The 13,964-nt window shown below is 48.2% G+C and overlaps 3 non-coding genes across 3 annotated transcripts; all 3 read left to right on the forward strand.

Moving 5' to 3' along the window:
* The first annotated feature begins 2,106 nt into the window (after window positions 1–2,106).
* Window positions 2,107–2,180, forward strand: trnan-guu (transfer RNA asparagine (anticodon GUU)). The gene has a single exon. It is a non-coding gene; the product is annotated as a tRNA-Asn (tRNA).
* A 455-nt stretch (window positions 2,181–2,635) lies between these two features.
* trnaa-ugc (transfer RNA alanine (anticodon UGC)) lies at window positions 2,636–2,707 on the forward strand. The gene has a single exon. It is a non-coding gene; the product is annotated as a tRNA-Ala (tRNA).
* A 1,956-nt stretch (window positions 2,708–4,663) lies between these two features.
* trnad-guc (transfer RNA aspartic acid (anticodon GUC)) lies at window positions 4,664–4,735 on the forward strand. Its single transcript has one exon. It is a non-coding gene; the product is annotated as a tRNA-Asp (tRNA).
* The last annotated feature ends 9,229 nt before the right edge of the window (window positions 4,736–13,964 follow it).

Below are 13,964 nucleotides of genomic sequence, written 5' to 3' on the forward strand. Positions count from 1 at the left end.
GCTCGAGTGAATGTTTACCCTGTTGGATCTCTCTCCTCACACCCCCTCCATTCCCGACAGAGACTCTGTCCCCTTCTTCTGCACAGACCGATGTGATGTCTTCATTCCGAGTCTCAGTCACTCTCCCTGTTCCACAGGAATATTCCCGCTTGTTCCCTGAGCGCGCGGACTGGACGTTGGAATTCCCTCTTCGGTCTCAGGCCACATTCCCTGTTCCCTCTGTGTTCAGCCCTCTCATCGTTTCCCGATAATTCACCTCCAGTCCCTGTACTCCTGTTCCAGTCCCATCACCAACGAGAACGACTTCTCCCTGTCTACTCTTCCTATGTACTTTGTCGCACCCCAATTACATCACGTCGCAATCTCCGCAGTTCCAAAGGGAACAACATTTATAACGGAAGAGAGATCCTGGCGAATCTCCTCTGTAACCTCTCTCGCGAAATCTGACCCTCCCTGCAGTGTGGCGAACAGAACTACACACAGCCCTGCAATATGGACCCACTCAAACTCTATCATGGTTGGAACAAAACAACCCTGCTGTTAAATTCCCTGCACCGCCTCATGAAGGAACTCCCCCGTTTGGATGCGTCACCCCCTTATCTGCATTAGCTGTCACGTTAAGGGTCCCTGCACTTGAACACCAATGCTCCTCCACCCCCTTAATACTCATTAAAATACACTTGTGTAAGTCAGGGGAGAACTTGACACACCGAGGTCGGTATCGCCCCAGTCGATGTCCGCCATTTTATATCCAGTGTCGGGTCCAAGCAGCCCAAAAATACTGAGGTTTATTAGACATGAGGAAATTAGACATGAGAGCAAAACATGTCCGATAACTCAGCAGGTCACGCAGCGCCCATGGAGAGAGAAGACAGAAGTGTCAGGTCAATGCCCTTTTACAAGAAAAGGGACATAAGCTCAGCCCCGCCAGCCGAACTCAGTCTCTCCCACCTGATGAATCCCGGGTGCTGGGGGAAGAAAACCCGCCGTCCTCACCCGCTGTGGACTGTATGTGACTCTAGCCCACACCAATGGGGTTCCCTGGTGAATGACGTCTGAAGCGGCACAGCAAGCCCGTCGGCTGATCAGAAAGGAGGAGGAGAGTGAAACCGGCCCGGCCGTCCCGCCCAGGCCACCCTGCAGATTCCCCCATTACCATCACTGCCTGGGCGCCGGGTCAGTATCCTGGAGCACCGTCACTGAGAGACCAGTGGGAGCTCCCTCACCACACGGAGCGCAGCGGCCCAGGGAGGAGGCCCAGCACCACCTTCTCCAGGGCAACTGAGGAACGGCAATAACCGCTTTTCTGCTGCTGATGCCCACAGTCAGAGACTGAGAGCACACTGTGAGGTCTGGGGGTGTGGTGACGGGGTGAGAAGACCCTGTCCCGCTCTGACTGAGACTCCCTCCTTCCAGCTGCTCACACGGAGTTCAGGATGAAAGCTCATCGACCTGAAACGTTAACTCTGTTTCTCCACAGACTCTGCCTGGCCTGTTTCCAGCAGTTTCTGTTTATAGTTCAGGATCAGTCCTGTTTCTCTGACTTCGGGATCAGTGCTGTCCCCGTCCGTTCGGGACACACTGATCCCAGACCATGGCCAATGTCCTTTGGCTGCCGGGCTGTTGGCAGCGCGGTAGTCGTGGCCGAGTGCTTAGACGATGGACTAGAAATCCGTTGTGGTTTCGCCGCGGAGGTTCGAACCTGCTGACTCCGAGAGCAGCGGGTCCGGCTGGAGTAACGGGTTTAATTTTGAGGGGCTGTTGATTTTTTGGCCCCGGAGTGAAAATTCTATGTAATAAATGACGCTGTTTTTACTGCGTTTCAATGCTTCCGTTATGAATTTTGGACGTTGACCTGGAAATTCTGTCTGGTGCGGTGGTCCTGGTCACTCCTGACCCTGTTTCCGACCAGAAACGTACCTCTGTTTCTCTCTCCACAGATGTTGCTCGACGTACTGAGTGTTTCCGCCGTTTTCTGTTTTATATTGTCCGTGACTTCCTGATCCAAACCATTGATGAAAGTTGGGAAAAGCCGGGACCCAGCTCCGATCCCTGGTCACCGCCTCCAAACCCGGGAATGGACCATTCACCCGCTTCCTTCAGGGTGTCTCTGTGGCGCAGTCGGTCAGCGCGTTCGGCTGTTAACCTAAAGGTTGGTGGTTCGAGCCCACCCAGGGACGCTGTCGATCCGGCAGCTTTCGCTGTGCGTGTTATTGTCAGCTGGGTAACACTGCGCTGTCCGGAGACGGACGCTCCCTACTGCTGCCTCACTGGGCTGAGTGGGAGCCCTCCCTGCCGGGTCTCACGTCCGGAGCCCCAATGTTCTGCTTCCATTTCAAGGGGATGTGCGTGTTTCCTCCGGTGACATCCTTGGACCTAACGGACTTGCCAGGTCTAATGTCTTGTTTTGCTTTAATTCTAAATGGCATTTTCGCCAAAAGGTTTTTACGGCGTGTGGGGAGAGAGCAGAACAGGGGTTGAACTTGGATGATGAGCCATGGTCGCACTGAATGGTGGAGCGGGAAGCGCCGAATGGTCAGTTCCAGCCTTGTTCTTTGTGTTCCAGTACCTCTGTTTTATGCTCAACGGGTGAGACCAAGAAACGAGCGGACTGCTGAAATTGTGGAGTGGCAGTGGGAATGTAGCTCAGTGGGAGACCGCATGCTTTGCATGCATGAGGTCCCGGGTTCAATCCCCGGCATCTTCATGCTGGATCTTGAACTTTGAACAAGTCCCTATAAATAATTCTTACTGACTTCAGAACGGACTCATACTGTGAAATCCAAACCTGATGTTGTGTCGAGCCACAGAGAGCTGGAAAAGTGACATCTAACATGGATAAATCACCTGTATATTGCATCGCTAACTCCAGAGATGCGCCCTTAACTTTACCTTGTCGAATACCAGCATGCATGCATTTAAGGTGAGAGCGGGTAAGCTCAGATGTGCGTTATGTTTTTTTACACAGAGAGAGGTGGAATGCGCTGCCCGGGCTGGTGGTGGCAAAAGCGATCGAGGCGTCCAGGGGGCTCTTCGATAGGCGCATGGATGTGCAGGGAATGGAAGGATATGGATATTGTGTAGGCTGAAGGGATGAGTTTAGTTGGGTATTTGATTAGTAATTTAAATAGTTCGGCACATCATTGTGGGCCGAAGGTCCTGTTCCTGTGCTGCACCGTCCTATGTTCTCTGCTGAGGAACTCAGTGGGTCAGGCATCATCTGTGGGCGGAAAGGAATTGCCAACTTTTCGGGCCGACAACCAGCGTCGGGGGGGGGGTGGAGGTCACAAAGAGACAAAGTGCACTACTGGCCCTTTAACGCTGAAGGAATTCTGCTTTTATGCTGTTACAGTGACAGGTTTGCGACATTAATGAGACCTCTGGCTTGCACAAAATGATCCACACGAGGTGTGGGTGAAGCCATTGCGTGGTGTCCGCAGGGTGACTAAAGTATCCCCGGGTCATCCTCCAATGCATCACTTGCCGCATACAACTGATTTAAACGTACGCTCACACCTTAAACGTAAGCCTTCAAGTATTCGACATTTCTACCCTACGAAATGTATCTGTATGCCTGCGCTATCTATGCCTCGCATAGTTTTATAAATTCCTATCAGGTCTCCTCTCAGTCCCGGACTCTCCAGGGAAAACAACACAAGTTTGTACAATCTCTCCTAATAACTCATAGCCTCTAATCCAGGCAGCGTCCTGGTAAATCTCTTATGCAGCCTTTCCAAAGCCTCCATATCCTTCCAGGATTGGGGCGACCACATGTGACCTAGTTTGCTATGGGAATATCGACAGCGTGAGAACCGGAAGCTGCAATATCCGTTCATCAATTTACTGGGAAAGGTGAGGGACGGAAATTGCTTCCCTGACCCATAGACCTGCTCACAGTAAGTGATAATTAATGAAACGGCAATGGGATCGCTCTAACCCTCACTCATCGAACGAAATGAATTCAGCAAGTTACCCACGGATTAGCATAAGTAGAGAACTCGAGACCTCTGCAGATCGTTGTTCTGTGAGAGATTTACTTGTGAGTCCCGATGTCGGGAGATTAAAAATCTGGAACCTGCAATGGCCGGGAATCGAACCAGGGTCAACTGCTTGGGAAGCAGCTATGCTCACCACTATACCACCATCTCCTCACTAATGCGCAGGCCATTCGGGAACTGAACCGTCTCTAGTGCTGTTTGACTCTGTGACTCAATCAACAGTCCCGGATCTGCTTTCTGCGCGTCATTCCGCATTCGACTGCAGTCCCTGTTCCGTCCAGTTGATGTCGCCACCCATCAACAGGCCGGAGTCACACAGCGCGGTGATGATTCAACCCGGATCGGACGATGTGAGAGTCGATCCTGAAATGGTCGAAGAGCGACAAATCGTTTCCTTTCTCTCTCATCAGTAAATGGGAAAATAAATCCTCATTAGAAATATCCTTTTCAACCACATGCAGTTAGGCCCTAATGGGAGCCCCACCGGCCTGTCCTAGAACACAATAAGTGGCTGTTTCACTGGCGAGTCCTGAACCTCTCCAGTCAGACAGTGAGGTGGGTGTCTGAAAGGAGCCGGTTTTGCTGTCAACGAACACATTCGAGATGAATCTGTGACTTCTCCTGTACCATGACAACCGAATAACAGGCTACATCCTTCCATTCGTTCCTCGTTAGTATAGTGGTCAGTATCCCCGCCTGTCACGCGGGAGACCGGGGTTCAATTCCCCGACGAGGAGATGTTTATTTCTGTTTCCAAAGTGTCCTAATCCTTACGTTGACAGCTTGCTTTTCTCCACGCTGCTGTCTGGCCTGCGGATTTCCTACCACTTTCAAGATTTTTATTAATTCCAAATAAAAAGTACAGAGTACATGAAACAAAGAAAAAAAACAAAATATTACAAAAATTGTACTGAATCACTATGTTTCATATTAATAAACAAAAATGATAACCAATTAGTATTATAAGTTGGAATAATTTTATTTAAAAAAACTAACCCCACTACCAAAACCAAAGCTATTTAGTAACATCCTAAACACATAGTAATATTGGCCAATATCTCTACTTTAAGCGCCAAATCAGTGGTTTTGAAAGTAGTTCAAAAAAGGTCGTAATAATATTTGAAAGTTCAGAATAGATCCAGAAATAGAGCAACGGATCTTCTCTAAGTTTAGATATGACATAACATCCCGTAACCATTGAGCATGAGTGGGGGAGTAGTTTCCTTTCGTTTAAGCAATACAGCCTCCTGGCTATAAGAGAAATGAAGACCGATATGTGTAAGTCAGAAGTCTCCAGAATTATATATTTTTCTTCAACAATCCCGAATAATGCAGTTAAAGGATTTGGCTTAAAATTTATATTAAACAGTATGGAAAAGGTTTGAATACCTCTATCAAGTATTTTTCCAGACTCGGACAAGACTAAAACATATGAATTAAAGAAGCCTCTCCATTATTGCATTTGTCACAATAAGGAAATATATCCGAATAGAAACGCGATAACTTGTCTTTGGACAGGTGAACTCCATGGACCACTTTAAACAGAAGGAGAGAGTGACGCGCACATAATGATGAAGTGTTAACCAGTTTAAAAATTTGATTACAAGTTTCTTCATAAATTGAAATCTGCAGACAATGTTCCCAAGCATTTTTAAATTTTGTCTAAAGGGACCTTATTCGTTCCTGATAACTACCATAAATCATAGATATTGAAGCATCATAAAAATGCTTCAAATTAAAAATTACACCTAGGAATTTCTTAAGAGACTTACAGGGAAAGTATGTACTTCAGATCGGAGAAAGTCTCTAATTTGCAAATATCAAAAAATGTGAGTTTTTGGCAAATTATATTCAGTTGACAATTGTTCAAACGTTCAGAAATTTCCTCCAACAAACAGATCCTGAAAACAATAAATGCCCAATATATCCCATTCTTTAAGATCTATATCAGTTATAGAAGGTTTTTAAAAAATCAAAAATGGGACTAGTCAAAGAAAATCTTAATAAGCCATAATATTTTCTAAATTGTAACCAAATCCTTAAAGCATCTTTAACCACCAAATGATCACTTAATTTATTTATTGATAAAGGAAATGAAGGGCCAAGCAAAGAAATATAGCATTTTTTTAGCAGAATTAGCTTCCAAAGAAATCCATATTGGACAGACCACATGATTAATATAGTGGAACCAAAAAGTAAGATTTCGTATATTGACTGCCCAGCAATAAAACCTAAAGTTGGGTGAAGCAAAGCCTCTATTTTTTTAGCTTTCTGAAAATGAACTTTCTTTAATCTAGGATGTTATTTTGCCATATGTAAGAAGATATAATGAGTCAAGAAAATGAAAAAAAAGGACTTAGGAATAAAAACAGGAAAGCCTGAAATAGATACATAAATTTGGTAAAATATTCATTTTAATAGAATTAATGCGGTCAATCAGCGATATAGAGAGGGGTAACCAATTTGGTAAGATCCTTTTCACATAATTCAGTAAAACAAGAAAGTTCTCTTTAAATAAATATTCATAATTTTTAGTAATAGTTACACCCAAATAGATACAATGATTTCTTACAATTTTAGAAGGAAGATTAATATCGAATGACATCAGATTGTTCAAAGGGAAAAGTTCTCTCGTGTGTAAATTCAGTTGATATCCTGAAATTGGCTAAAACAGGAAGTAAAGAAAGCAGAGAAGGTAGCAAGTCTCAATATCAGAAAATGAAGAACAGTAAATCATCAGCACAGAGCGAAACTTTATGGGTGGTACCTACCTAAAGATACCGGCAATCTCTGTAGATTCTCCAAAAGCGATAGCTAAAGGTTCAAGGACCAGGTTAAATAGCAACGGACTCAAAGGACACCCCTGTTAGTTCCGCGTGGGAGTTTAAAAGGTTCAGAAAGTTGAAAGCTAGTAAGAACACGGGCAGAAGGAGATAAATAAAGTAATTTAATCCATTAAATAAAATCGGGCCCAATGTTAAATTTCTCTAAGCTTTTAAATAAGTAACTCCATAAGATCCAATCAAAGGCCTTCTCGGCATCTAGAGAAATCACACATTCCGATATTCCCGTAAAGGAGAATAATTAATATTCAGTAAAGGACGAATATTAAAATGGGAATGACGTTTTTGATAAACCCCGTCTGATCATCGGACAGAATTAATGGTAAAATATTTTCTAATCTACGAGCCAAAACTTCAGATAAAATTTCAACATCAACATTCAGTGAAGAAATTGGTCTGTATGAAGAACAATCCGTTGGGGTTTTATTCTTCTTAAGAATAAGTGAAATGAAAGCTTCATAAAAAGTTTGTGGTAATCTTCCAATTTAAAAGAATCCGATAAAACAGAACTTAAATAAGGTATAAGCAGTGAAGAAAAAGCCTTAAGAAATCTCCTGAAATCCATCAGGTCCCGGTGTCTTTCCAGAGTGCATTGACCGTATAACCTCGGCGATTTCCTCATGAGTAATGCATTTATCTAGTTGTTTTCGGTTATCGGCAGAGAGTGTAGCAATGTTTAATTGGTCGAAAAAGTTGTACATTACAATATCATCTTTAGGAGAATCAGAACTATAAAGTTTGGATAGAATTCTCTAAAATCATTATTTCTAAATGATCTGTTGTCTTTTCTCATTGGCTTTGTAATTTTTTTTAATTTGCCATCTAGCTATAAAGGCTTTTAATTGATTAGCCAATAATTTACCTGTTTTATCTCCAAGGACATAAATATTGAGTTTTATATTTTAAGAGTTGATTTTCAATTGGATATGTTAAAAGTAGGTGGTATTTAGTTTTGATTTCAAATCGCCTTTTATGTGAAGTGCGATCTGGATCCAAGGTATATTTTGCTCTAGAAGTTTCAATTGATTGTCTAAATCAATCTCTCTGTATTAGCTTTTTTCTTAACGCTTGCCGCATAAGAAATAATGTGTCCTCTAATAAAGGTTTTAAAATATCCCATATCATAAGACTAGGTCCCTTGTGGATTCTCCTTAATAAAGAAAGTGATATGTTTCTCTAAAAAATTTTAAACATGTTTATCAGATAACAAATTTAGATGAAAACGCCAGGATCTGTTTATTTGATGGCGTCTGGGGAGATTTAAAGATAAAAACACAGGAACATGGTCTGAAAGAGCTGTCTCTTTATATTCAAAGGACCGGATTGTTGAAATTATTTGACTATCAATTTAAAAAAAATCAATCCTGGAATATGTGTGATCAACATGAGAAAAAAATAATATTCCCTGTCTTCTGGATGTAAAAAACGCCAGACCTCAGTAACACCAGTTTTCATTAAAAATGATTGAAGACATAAAGCTGATTTATTGAGAGCTGCTGGTTCAGTAGATGACCGATCTAACCTTGAATCTAACCAGCAATTAAAATATCCTCCTGAACCAGAGAGTAAAGATCCAAATCTGAAAAAGTGCAAAAAATGGTCCAAAAAATCCTGGATCGCCCGTATTGGGAGCAGAAATCTTGGCAAATACGACTAGTCTAAAATCTAGCTTTCTGATACTGCAGAAAACGACCGTCAGTGTCCTCTATAACTTATGTTCAACAAATGAAAGAGTGTTGTCGGGAAAGATTGAACTCCCCCCCCCCCCAGATTTACATGGGAAAGAGTAATGATATTGCATCCCCCTCCATCGGCCGTAAAAGCGTAAAGTATCACAATTGCGTGTATTAGTTTCTTGTAAAAAATCATTGAGGATTTGAGCTTTTTTAATGTCAGCAACAATCTTGTTTCGCTCTGCGGGATGTTTAGTGTTTCAGCATTAAAACTCATTGAATTAATCACCCGATGCATTTTAATATTGTTCAACTGTGAGTAATACAATCCAGTGTGGCGACCCATCTTGGAAGCAGGCGAACCGGCGCGGAGATCGGCGCGCACGTCGGCGGGGAGACCGACCCAAAATGACGCTGCACCTTCTTCTTCAACGGCGAGGAGAGAAAGCCCGCGCGCGGAAGACGTTCGTGACGCACCTCTGACCGTCATGTCCGCCCTGCGAGGGCGGGAACTTGAAAGCCAGCGCCGCAAGTTTTGAATCAACCATTCTGGAGTTCGACCCGCAGACTGCGTGTGATGACTTCTAGCTTGGTGCGTAGCCCGTCGCCTCATTGGTGACCCCGACTGTGCAAACGGAATTTGGACCGAAGATGATCTTTTCTTCATCTGTTCACGCAGTTTCGCTGAAACTGCCACCCTTCTGGACGCTGCGACCACGCGTGTGTTTGACCAAGCAGAGGCCCAGTTCCAGATTCGGCAGATATCTTCTGATTCCACGCGTTTACTGTTACGTGGTCAGTTCCCTCGACCAGGAGACAGCCGCCCAGGTTGAGGATTTCATACAGTCGCCCCCGGAGGAAAGCAAGTATGCAGCATTCAAAGCGCTGCTCATAAGGACCTTCGGCTTCTCACGGTGCGAGCGGGCTGCCCGCTTGCTGCAGCTGGACGGTTTGGGGGACAGGCCGCCGTCAGCATTAATGAACGATATGCTGTGCCTGGCTGAAGGACACCAGCCCTGCCCCATATATCAGCAGGCGTTCCTTGAATAACTGCCCGAGGACAGACTTCTGTTACTGGCTGACGCGGATTTCAGTGACCTCCGGAAAGTGGCGGCCCGGGCAGAGGTGCTGTGGAAAGCCAAGAGGGAAAGCGGGCGCCCGTCCGTCAGATTACCAAGCCACACGCCCAACGGCAGTCCAGATCAAGCCCGGCAACGGAGCGCACACAACCCAGCGGCAGGAGTGAGAAGGCCAAGGAACAATCGTGTTTCTACCACCAGCGGTGGGGCACAGAAGCCCGCCGGTGTCGACCGCCCTGCGAGTTCCTGGGAACTCCAAGGCCAGCCGCCACTAATGGCTACTGCGGCTGGTCACAAGGACAACCTCGTGTACGTCTGGGACAAAAAGTCCGGACGCAGCTTCTTGGTCGACACCGGAATGAAAATCAACTTCTTACCCCCAACGGGGTACCACACCCGCAATAGGGAGCCGGAACCCACCCTGAGGGCCTCAACAGCAGCACGATACGGACCTACGGCACCCGCACAGTCCAGCTGCAGGTCGGCGCCAGCCGGTTCACATGGGACTTCACATTGGCCGCCGTGGCCCAACAGCTCCGGGGGGCGGATTCTTGCGAGCTCACAGCCTTCTGATTGACTTGCAAAGGGAAAAGACTTGTACATGCCAAGACCCCCAAGACATTCTCCCCTGGGTGAAGTCAAGTTGCCGGCCCCACACCTGGACTCCATCACGCTGTCGGACATTGAATTCACCTGCATCCTGGCGGACATTTTAACGATTCTGGCACCGTAGTTCACGGATGCCACGCCCAGACATGGTGTACAGCACCACATTGAGACCATGGGACAACCCCACCAAGCCCGCGCACGAAGGCTTCTCTCGGACAAGTTCCGCCTGGGGAAGGATGGCCTCCCCCTGCACTTGTTCCCAAAGCAGCTGGGGCTGGAGACCAAGCGGGCTACTACCGCAGGATGAACGAGGCTACAACCCAGACCGCTACTCCGTGCAGCACATACGGGAATTTGCAGCAAACTTGCACGGGGCGAGCGTCTTTTCCAAAGTGGACCTCGTCCGGGGATACCATAAAATCCCGGTACACCCTGAAGACATCCCCAAGACAACACTCATCACCCTGCTCGGCCTGTTCGAGTTCCTCCGAATGCCGTTCGGCCTGAAGAATGCCGCACAGAGACGTTCCAGAAGGCAAATGGATGCGGTGGGGACGCGACCTGGACTTCGTGTTCATATGTTTGGACGACATCCTCATATCCAGCATTAATCGTCAGGAGCATCTGTCCCACCTCCACCAGCTCTACTCCGCCTGAGTGATTTGGCCTCACGATCAACCAGGCCAAATACCAGTTCGGACTCGACTCCATCGAATTCCTGGGCCACAGGATTACCAAAGACGGGGCAACACTCCTGCCCTCCAAGTAGACGCGATCCGCAACTTCGTCGGCCCAACACCGTCAAAGGCCTGCAGGAGTTTGTTGGTATGGTCAACTTCTACCACCGTTTCCTCCCCTCAACAGCCCGTATCATGCGCCTTTATTCACCCTGATGTCGGGTAAAGGCAAGGACATTACTTGGGACGAGGAGTCCGTGGCCGCTTTCATTCAAGCCAAAGAAGCCTTGGCAGACGCCGCGATGCTGGTGCACCCCAGAACGGACGTTCCAACCACCCTCACAGTGGCCGCATCCAACACGGCAGTCGGTCGGGTGCTGCAGCAGCTCATGGAGGGGCGCTGGCAACCCTGGCGTTTTCAGCAGGCACTTTCGGCAACCCGATCAAGTACAGTGTTTTTGACAGGGAGCTGTTGGCACACTACCTGGCAATCCGACATTCAGGTACTTCTTAGAGGACAGGCTGTTTTCAGACAACAAACCGTTGACCTTGGTGTTCACGAAGGTGTCCGATCCCTGGTTGGCCGCTAGCAGCGACATCTCTCCTATATCTCGGAGTACACGATGGACATCCAGCATGTCTCGGTGAAGGACAACGTCGTGGCGGACGCAATCTCCAGACCATCTATCCAGGCTCTGTTCCAGGGGGTGAACTATTGCAGCACTGGCGGAGGCGCAGCAGGCAGACAACGAGTTGCCCAGCTACAGGACTGCAGTCTCGGGTTTGCAGCTGCAGGACTTCCTAGTAGGCCCAGGTGGGAGACCCTCCTGTGTGACGTGGCTACCGGCCAAACCTTGCCCCCATCGTCCCAGCAGCCATGGCGGCGGCGAGTTTTCGACTCCATACACGGTTGGCTCACCCATCCAGCAGGACAACTGTCCGGATGGTTTCCAGTAGGTTCGTGTGGCATGGCCTTTGCAGACAGGTCAGTGAATGGGCCAAAACGTGCGTGCAGTGTCAATCAGCCAAGGTGCAGCGGCACACTAAAGCCCGATGCAGAAGTTCGAACCAACCACCGGAGGTTCGACAAATTCATGAGGATATCTGGGGCCCCTGCCAGTGTCGAGAGGAGCGCGGTACCTCCTGCTATCTAGACCGGTTCACGAGATGGCCAGAGCGGCCCCGCTCACTGACACTTCCGCCGATTCCTGCGCCCGAGCGCTGATCGCAACCTGGGTAGCACGGTTCGGGGTACCGACCCACATTACCTCCGTCAGAGGCGTCCAGTTCACCTCCAGCCTGTGGTCGGCCGCGGCCATCCTGTTGGGAACACGGTTACACAACACAACTGCCTACCGCCACAGTCGAATGGACTGATGGGACGTTTCCACGGTCACTTGGTCGGCTCTCATGGCCCGCCGAAAGGGCCTAACTGGGCGGACGAGCTCCCCTGGGTCCTGCTCGGAATCCGCACAGCAGCCAAAGAGAACCTGCACACCTCGTCGGCCGAGCTGTGTACGGTGCACCCCTGGTCGTCCCAGGAGAGTTCATACCAGCCCCAACGGGGCAAGAGGAAGAACCCGCGGCAGTTCTGGACAGACTACGCGAGATGCTCGTCAACCTGGCCCCGTACCGACTTCACAGCATGGACAGATCCCGACCTGCGTACACAAAGACCTGCACAACTGTAAGTTTGTATTTGCACGGAGGGGCGCACACCGGGCACGACAGCTGCCGTACGAGGGGCCGTTCAAGGTGCTCAGGAACAACGGTCCACCTACGTTCTGACATTGGGGGGAAAGAGGAGGTTTTCACGGTGGCCCGACTCAAACCGGCCCATGTGGACGGCGTAGCCTGTCACGGTTCAGGCTCCGCGGCGCAGAGGCAGACCGCCCAAACAGCCGCTGACCCAGGTTGTCGACTTTGGGGTTGATCGCCGGTTCTGTGGGGAGGGGGAGTTGTTATGTGGAGACCCACCTTCGACGCAGGCGAACCGGCTCGGAAGTCGGAGGCGCGTCGGCAGACAGGCCGCCAAATTGCGCTGAACCTTCTTCACCAGCGAAGGGAGAAAGCCCGCGCGCTGGGTGAGGATCTGTTGCCGCACCTCTGACGTCATCGCCGCGCGTCGAGCGCAGGAACTTAACTGCATAAAAGCCAGTGCGGCAGGATCCGAATAAACCAGTCTAAACACTGGCATCTGTCCGATAATGTGGACAATTTCTCAGGTAAATCCAGCTTGCAAATAGCATAAGCAACTTAACCCACGAACTGAAGCCAATCACAGTCTCCGTTCTGCCTGAAGAGCAAAGCGGTGGAAGGTGTCTTTGATAGTGTCGTCAATAATAAGTTGTTCATCGAGTGCCCAGTTTCAGTTTTCCGGAATCACTCGTCTCCACACCTTATCACAGCCGCGTTCCAAACATGGTCCATAAAGCTGCCTTCCACGTGTGACGTGATACTAACCGCCTCTGACATGGATAAACTTGAGCCCCTGGGGTAAAACTGAGGTCAGTGTGTCCAGGCGAAAGGACTCCAGTGGGCGGAGCCATACCCCTCAAAGGAAGACCTCCTCATCCCTATACAGAAGTATTCTCCCAATAAACAAAGAACATGGAGCAGTTCCACAGGAACAGACCCTTCTGCCGAAGATGTTGTGCCGAAATAATTAAACAAGTAGTTAAATGCTTAAAAACGGACTAATCCCTTCTGCCTGCACAATGTCCATATCCCTCCATCCGCTGCACGTGTGTGTCAATCTCGCACCCTTAAACGCCTCTCTCGTATTTGCCTCCACTGGCACTCCTAGCAGCGCATCCCCAGTATCCACCTCTCTATCTGATAAAAGTTAGTCCCGCATATCTCCTTCGAACTGACACCCTCTCACCTTAATGCATGCCCTCTAGTATTAGACATTTCCAACCTGGGAAAAAAATATATATCTGTCTGCTCTCATAACCTTATAAACCTCTATCAGCTCTCTCTTCAGCCTATATCACTCCAGAGAGAGCAACCCAAGTTTGCCTAACCTCTTATCGCACATCCCTCCAATCCAGACAGCATCTGGTAAACCTCTTCTGCACCCTAT

This window comes from Pristis pectinata, chromosome 17 (assembly GCF_009764475.1).
Source record: "Pristis pectinata isolate sPriPec2 chromosome 17, sPriPec2.1.pri, whole genome shotgun sequence".
NCBI lineage: Eukaryota > Metazoa > Chordata > Chondrichthyes > Rhinopristiformes > Pristidae > Pristis > Pristis pectinata.